Raw genomic sequence first — 7,748 nt, forward strand, 5'->3', positions numbered from 1 at the left:
TTACACAATGATACTTGTAGGACTGAGCTGAGGTTGCACATGTCACTTTTTCATCAGTTAGTTTATTCTGTCTTATATAACATTAAGATTGACTTGCTCATTTAAGAGTTGCCCTTATCAAAGGATCCTGCTTAAGTGACCTGAGAATTAGGGCTGTCTTTTCCTTTCAAGTCCTACTTTCTTGGGCTCTTGGATCACTGTGAGTAGCGTGCCAACACCAAAGACATAGCTCTTGGGAAAGCCTTTAATTAAAAATATTCCCCTTCCTGCCCCATAGGCTGAATCAGGAAGTTATTTCAGGTACTAGAAATGATTTGCTGTCCAGTGTGCACATCCAGTCGGGTGAAGGTCTGCAGGGGACTGTATGATCTGTAAGAAGACAGTGTGTGCTACTGGGCAAATTGGAAATAATTATTCTTTCACAGAGAAGTTCTTTGAAGTTGCTGTATGAAGTCAATGCCCAGCATTAGGAAGCACCCACATGAAAGGGTTCTTTCCGTCATCACGGTTGTGCTTACAGAGGGATGACTGCATCGGGTCATTCATCTTCTTTCCTTGGGCAAACAGGTTGTGGAGTTCTGTGCCATGCTTGGCATGTGTCCCCTTCCTATGCCACCAGATTTCAAAGAATGTTAAATAAGATCTGCTTTGATCAGCACATAACTGTTCTTCTGTGGCTTCTCTCAGAAGTCAGACCCATGAAAATGAAATACCTTTTAGAAAACTAGCATAGTTTAACCTCTGAGAGCACTGGGAGCAAATTGAACTTAGAATGCTGACATGTAGCAGGTGACTGCTGAAATATGCCAACAAATGAAGCAGGGAACAGGAGCTGGGGGCTCCCCTCCACGTGGAAGGCGTTCTGAGAGCAAAGCGGTCCCACAGTTTTGTTTTCTGGATGCCAAAACCTACCCTTCACCAGAAGTTAAAAGATTCTTGGGGAAATAAATAATATTCCAAATTTGATACATCTGTGGCCTGAAGAAATGGGAGAAAGTCCTGCTTTACACTTGGGATAAATAGATATATATATACACGCACACACACACTCACATATACACACACACATATATGAAATTTTATATATAAAAACTTATATATATAAAAATATAAATAAGTTTTTTTTCCAAATTGAGTTGCTGAGTTTATTCAGATCATATACACCTGTAGAAATCCTGACATCTTTTAAACATGTCTGGAAAGGCTTTGTATCTAACTGAATTGTGTGACAGAATGTTTTATATGTAGGTCATGTCCAAACATGTATTAGTGCATTTATATTTAAAATAAAACTATATAGTTTGCGATAAAAGAAAACCTCATGCTCAGCCGTTATATCCAACCAAGTATTATTGGTTTCTCACGTTCCTCTCTCGTCTTGGAAGCTAACTCACTATGCATCTGTCAGTACATTGCTTCACCTCGCTGGGCCTATTTTCCATTCTCTAATTTAGAAATGACAATACCTACCAAATTGGGGTTTTGGAAAATAAAATACTATTATGAGATCTAACTTTGTGAACTGAAAAGCACTACACAGCAAAACATCTAAATCTTAGTGGGGGTTTTTTTGATCCAGAAATGTCATTTTATTCTAGATAATCTCAAGTGTGGAAAATGATATACAAAAAAATTATTCACGTAATATTTCTAATGGTAAAGTTTGGAAATTGCCATAATGTCCATCAACAGGAAACTGATTAATTAAACTATGGTACGTCTGTGGAATGCTATGTAAGAAAAGAATGAGGGGACTTCTGTTTCCAGCCATGATGCTGTAATAGAGACAGGATTTACCTCCTACCTTTTCTTTTTTTTCCTTAATGCAAAAAGAACTCTTAAAGATGAATTAGAAAAATCTAAGCAGAAATTTGGTGAAGGGCATGAGCAGATAAGTCACCCACCCCAAAGAAATACATGTGACTAATAAATACATTCTAAGATGTTGTTGGGGGTTGCGGGGGAGTCCTTGGCTCCTGTCAGGACCCCAGGTAGTTGGCTCTAGCACCCAGGTGGGTGGGGGCAGGGCTTGAGGTCCACAGCCCCTTGGGGTATATTTTATGTGGAAAAAATATTTTGTCTTTTAATCTGAAGAAATTGGTTTAAAAAGTTAAGACTCCATTAAGAGATGTATCTTAGTTACCTTGCTGCCAGAGCAGCAGTCTGAAGTTTATCAGCTTGGAGTCAGGTGTGTCTGTAGCCATTCCTTTTCCATTCAATGACACAGTGATTCAAATTCAGGCTCTAGGTACCAGTTTGAAAGCTTGTCCATCTGCCTTCCCTGATTCCTCTAGTCCATCCTGCCCTCTCTCCTTCCTGCTTTCTTCTGCAATTTATTTGCTGTACCAGACATTGGCCTTAAACTAGAAAACACTTTATTGTTTTCAGATTGTTTAAGACATATGAGGGTACTTCAAAAAGTTTACTGCAAAATAGAATTAAAAGATAATACGAATCTTTCCATGAACTTTTTCAAGTATCCTCGTGTTATTCTTGCCTCTATAATGAGATGGTGCAGTTTTTTGATGACAAGATAGATGCTTTATTTTTATTTGAATTTTTTGTTATTGCTTAGTACACCTAGCACTTGGCAGGTGCTCAACATTAGGTTGTCTTATATAATTTTATCATCCAAATTGAGACCCTATTAAGAGTGAAAGGGGATGCTATTAGTAGATATGCTAAATCAATAGGTACATATTGGAACATAAGATCAGTTTATCAATGCATATTTTGACATGGAATTAATTTCTCCAGTGGTTTCCTACTCACGATTTAAAATTTTTATATCATTCTTATTTCAGGAAACTTCCTATTGGTAGTAGGACAGTGTCACTCCCTTTTAAAGCCTTAAAAAAAAACCCTGAAATGGGCCGAGCCCGTGGCGCACTTGGTAGAGTGCTGCGCTGGCAGCGCGGTGACTCTCCCGCCGCAGGTTCAGATCCTATATAGGACTGACCGGTGCACTCACTGGCTGAGCGCCAGTCACGAAAAAAATAAATAAATAAATAAAAATAATAAAATAGGATTAAAAAAAAAAAAAAACCCGGAAAACTGAGATTGTGCTTTCTAAAACCACATTATATGTCTCATGACTTGCTCTCTCTTTATGAGCCATTACATTCTTCATTAATCTACCAATTTGTTTAGCAATAGAATTAGGCAGTATTTCTCCCTTTGAAGAGTATTTCCAAACTCTTGAAGATAGACTTCCCAAGAAGTCATTCTAGCCAAGATATTTCAAATTATACTCCTATTCCTGGATATTGGTTAGTAAATCATTAGTAGGTGTATAATCTGGGGTGGGAGAAAATAGTTTATGGTTATTGAGGTCTGATTATATTCTGGTCACATTACACTATATCTCTAACTATCACGAAGTAGTGCATTCTTTTCTAAACATTGTTTTGTGAAATATTAAGTCTTTGAATGTGTTATTTAATATTACATGAAAACAGCATTCTTTGATGAAGTACACTTCAGAAGTGCTATGTTAAAATTAAAGTTTCTTTACTGCAGAAATTCACCATCTTTAATAAGCAAGCATGCATTGTCAATTTCCAAGAGAAGTCTACAGTAAGCATTTATTGAACCATGGAACTCACTCCCCGTCTTCTTCTTTGACCCTGTCTCCTTTATCCTGAATCAAAGAGCATCAGCTATGCCTTATTTTCTAAAGAATACACTTTGAAAAAATCTAAATTAGTATTACATGTTTCCTTTCCAGATAGAAACAGGCTTCATTACAAGAGAATTCTACAAAGCAGGCTGTTTCCTGATTATAACCACTTAACCAGGCAACTTTAACTACTCTGATATTTGCAACTGGTGACTTAGTAAAGATAACAGAATGGTTTGTTGGGAATCAATAAACCCAGAATTTGTAACATGAAATGTTTACTTCACGTACTTATACTTACAGATTTTAAAGAATTACTAGGGTTTCAGAAATAACCCTCAAGTTTCCTTGCCAATAATCTACTAACACCCATTATCCATTAAAGCAGAAAAATAGTTTCCGTTCTGATCCTGTTTTTATCTGTTCAGTATATCCCGTGTGGATTCTGTCCCACATACTATGATCTGTCAGTTTCCTCCTTTAAGGCTCTTATTATGGAGCCAGTCTTTGATTATGCACTTCCTTGAAGTGCAATCTTCAAGTATCAAGGTCTTATTAATAGTCTTTTATAAAAGGATATGCCTTCCTCTACTATGTTTGGCAAACCACTGGCTGCTATTTACTTGCATTAATACATAAAAATGACTTCCTGATGTTTCAGTTCTCTGTTGCACATGCTGTATTAGTGGTGGGTTGTTTTATATTTGCTTTGGCAAATTCTACTTGCACTCTGAGTTGAAAATAGAACCTCCTCCCCCTATGTAAAAACCACAGCTGTCATGAGATTAAAAATCCCTTGTTAGCAGTAGTTTCTTAGTGGTATTGTTAAATCCTTCAGCCTCTAGATTAATTTAGCAAACATATAATGAAATCTCTATATGTGCTGTGCCTGTGGTAGGCACAGCAGGAACAATGATAAGACATTTTAAGCCCAGTATTGTATATCTCTGGGTATACAGAGATATACAATATTGCATATCTCTGAGTGGGACAGAGGGAAAATTGAGTTTACATCTGTTTTTGTGTGCAAAGATGCCAAAAAGAGAATGAGGAAGAGAATCTTGGGATAAAGATTGAAAGGAGTGGCAAAAGCATACAATATCTATAATGGCCATTCAGTGAAGTAACTGAAAAATTGTGGCCATCTAATGGAACTTCTGATTGCTTTGAAGGATCAGAGGAGAGAGTCTTAAAGTACTGCTCATTTCTTTCTCATAAAAAAAAAAAATCAGTGAAGAAGTTTAAAATTACTTTTTACTATTTTCTTGACCTATCTTCCACACTAGAATTATTTTATGTATAGAAATTCTTTTGAAATTGCCTCAAGAGAAAACTGTTACAGCAGAAATGAAAGATGGGTTGCAGAAAAGGATGAAGTTAATACTTTTGAAATATTTCATGCTTGGTTTCCCATCCCGAGACTTCTCTTACCCTTTATCATGCTGTTGATAGGCATCATGAATCTAAAGATGTTTCATTAAATCAGTGGTTTTTCCCAAACATTTCTGGACACCGAGCTGCTTGTTTTGCATAGACCTTCCTATGGACACAGTTTGGGGAAGTTTGGTCTGGTAATTACGTCTTATCTGTCAGGCTTTTCTTTCCCTACATACCACAGTCTTTAAAATAATAAAGTCACTTTTCTCTCAAATTTCTCCATATGTCTTCATTGCCAATCCACTGTCCACGTTGGTAAGATTAAATTCAGAGCAGCCCCCCGAGTTTGTCTCATCATGGTTCTCCAGTTGAAAGACTTGAGGGTTGATCTTTCTGCACTTGGAAATACGTGGGGGTGTGCCGCTGGCTATCAGGGAGGTTAAATGCCCTGCAGTGATCCATACAGTGCTGCAACATGGAGAATTTCTCCCTCTAATATGTTTTCTGTATGATATGAAATTGTCAGCAAGTCAAGTCAGGAGATTTTCAACTGCTGTATTACCTGTTGAACAAGACTTCTGCACCTCTGGATAGTTCAAATCACCTGTCATTCTTATATCTTATCTCTGTGCCAGTTTATGAGCTGTGCAAAAAGGTGTTGCCCACTTTCTCCATTGGACCACATGGCCTCTGCATAGTACATCTCCGTAAAGATACTGAAAATATCACTATCTTTCATACAAAAATATCAAAAGGAGCTCTCTGACCTAAGTACTTCTCTGAATCTACTTGCTGCATAACTTTCTCTGGTTTGCCATGAGCTTCTAAGAACCCCCCCCCCCTTTTTTTCTTCTTCATTTAAGTGACTTTATTCATACATATGAAGATATGGTAAAATACTTTCCTTATTCTTTTTCTTGAATCTCTTTCTTTTCCTTCAACTGCTCTGAATGGTTAATTAATTATTTAGTTCAAAATTTTTATTCTTTATTGTATATATTTACGGGCTACAGAGTGATATTTTGATACGTGTATACTATGTGTGATGTTTAAATTGGGGAAATTAGCATATCCATCATCAAAACATTTATCATTCCCCATGTTGGGAATATTTGAACTCCTCTCTTCTACTCATTTAAAATTACACAAGTTATTGTTGATTATAGACACCTAGCACTACTATAGAACACTAGAATTTATTCTTCCTATCTAGCTGTACGTTTGTATCCATTAACAGACCTCTCCCTATTCCTCCCCTCTGCCTACCCTTCCCAGCCTCCAGTAACCACAGTTCTGCTCTCTACTTCTACGAACTTATTTTGGAGAACTTCCAAGTATTATTATTTTTCCTATTTTTACAGAAAAGGAAACCGAGACTTACATAGGTTAAGTAAATTGCCCTCTCAAGGCCAAAGGGATAGCAGGTGCCAGGGTTGACCTTCAAACCTAAACATTCTGACTCCAAAACTCAGCTGTTTAACTGTTACTCAAAAACGCCTGAGCCAATGCTTCATTACATTTCTCAGTCATATTTGGCTCCTTTTACATCACCCTGGAATGCATCCTGATGATTTCAGGTTATTTCATCCCAAACGCCTGAAACTCTGGGGTCTATTCTCAGCTTAGAAACTCACTGTACCTGTTAGCATGAATATCTCACTTATCTTCTTTGCATCTCATCACTAAAATAAAGCAATTATGCTAGAAATTTGCTCTCCAGTGTCTCTTGACATTAAATTTAATAGTTCCACCAACAGTACTTAGACTTTTTTATTCTCAAGAAATACAATTTTTGATTACATCATCAAAACAGATTCAGGGGTTTTTGTTGCTGTTATTTTAAAAAAACTGTTTACACTGGCAAGTGAAGGTAGGAGTCGTAAGTGCCATCTGGGGGGCTTTGGCCCATTGTAGTGATCTACAAATCCCCCAAATTAAGAATTTGTGTTGTAATGTTTTCCCCTTCCCCCTGTTCCCAAAATACCCTTCATAATTCTCATAACTTCACTGGCAAAAGCCTAAGGAAGAGCAAGATTTTTTCCTTTCAGGTAGAACAAAACAGATCTAATCATTGCCTAAATTTATGCTTGATAATAATAATATTTTATGAACATCCCTCCCAGGTCCTTACTACGTTTTTTTGCTATTCAGTCACAGTATATTTATCCATAACCTGACATTAATGAGAGTAGTGGAGGTCTTTGTGCCTATATGCAAGAAGTACAGTGCTATTTTCATAGTATTTAAGAAGTATTTACTATAAAACTAATAATATACTTTGTATTTTAAAAAATTAAACAGTAAAGAAATGTAAAAAATGAGAATTCTCCCATTTGCTCTAAAATATCTGCCATTGCTGAATCCTATCCCCAAGAGGAGTTAATAGTTTCTTCAGTGTTAGGATAATATTGTTTTGTTGTTTACAAGCTAACTTAATGAAAAGTTAGTATACCCTCCAAACTATATAGCATTACTGTACTTAAAGTGGCTATTAATTAGTCTTTAAAAAAGCTTTTTCTAAATAATTTGCTTAACTGAAACCTTTAAATCAGGTTTTTGATATTATTATTGTTGGAAAGTTAATAAACAATATATGCCCATGGTGTATAACTTGAATACAAAAAGAGAATAAAATGTAAAGAAAGTTATCTTTCTACTGCAGATCCTAGGTCTCTACTACCAGAATGATTTTTGTACATGTTAAAGCATCAATATCTGTCTAAAATGATGCAAGACAATGTACAGTCTTTTG

The sequence above is a fragment of the Cynocephalus volans genome, chromosome 8 (genome assembly GCF_027409185.1).
Source record: "Cynocephalus volans isolate mCynVol1 chromosome 8, mCynVol1.pri, whole genome shotgun sequence".
Lineage (NCBI taxonomy): Eukaryota > Metazoa > Chordata > Mammalia > Dermoptera > Cynocephalidae > Cynocephalus > Cynocephalus volans.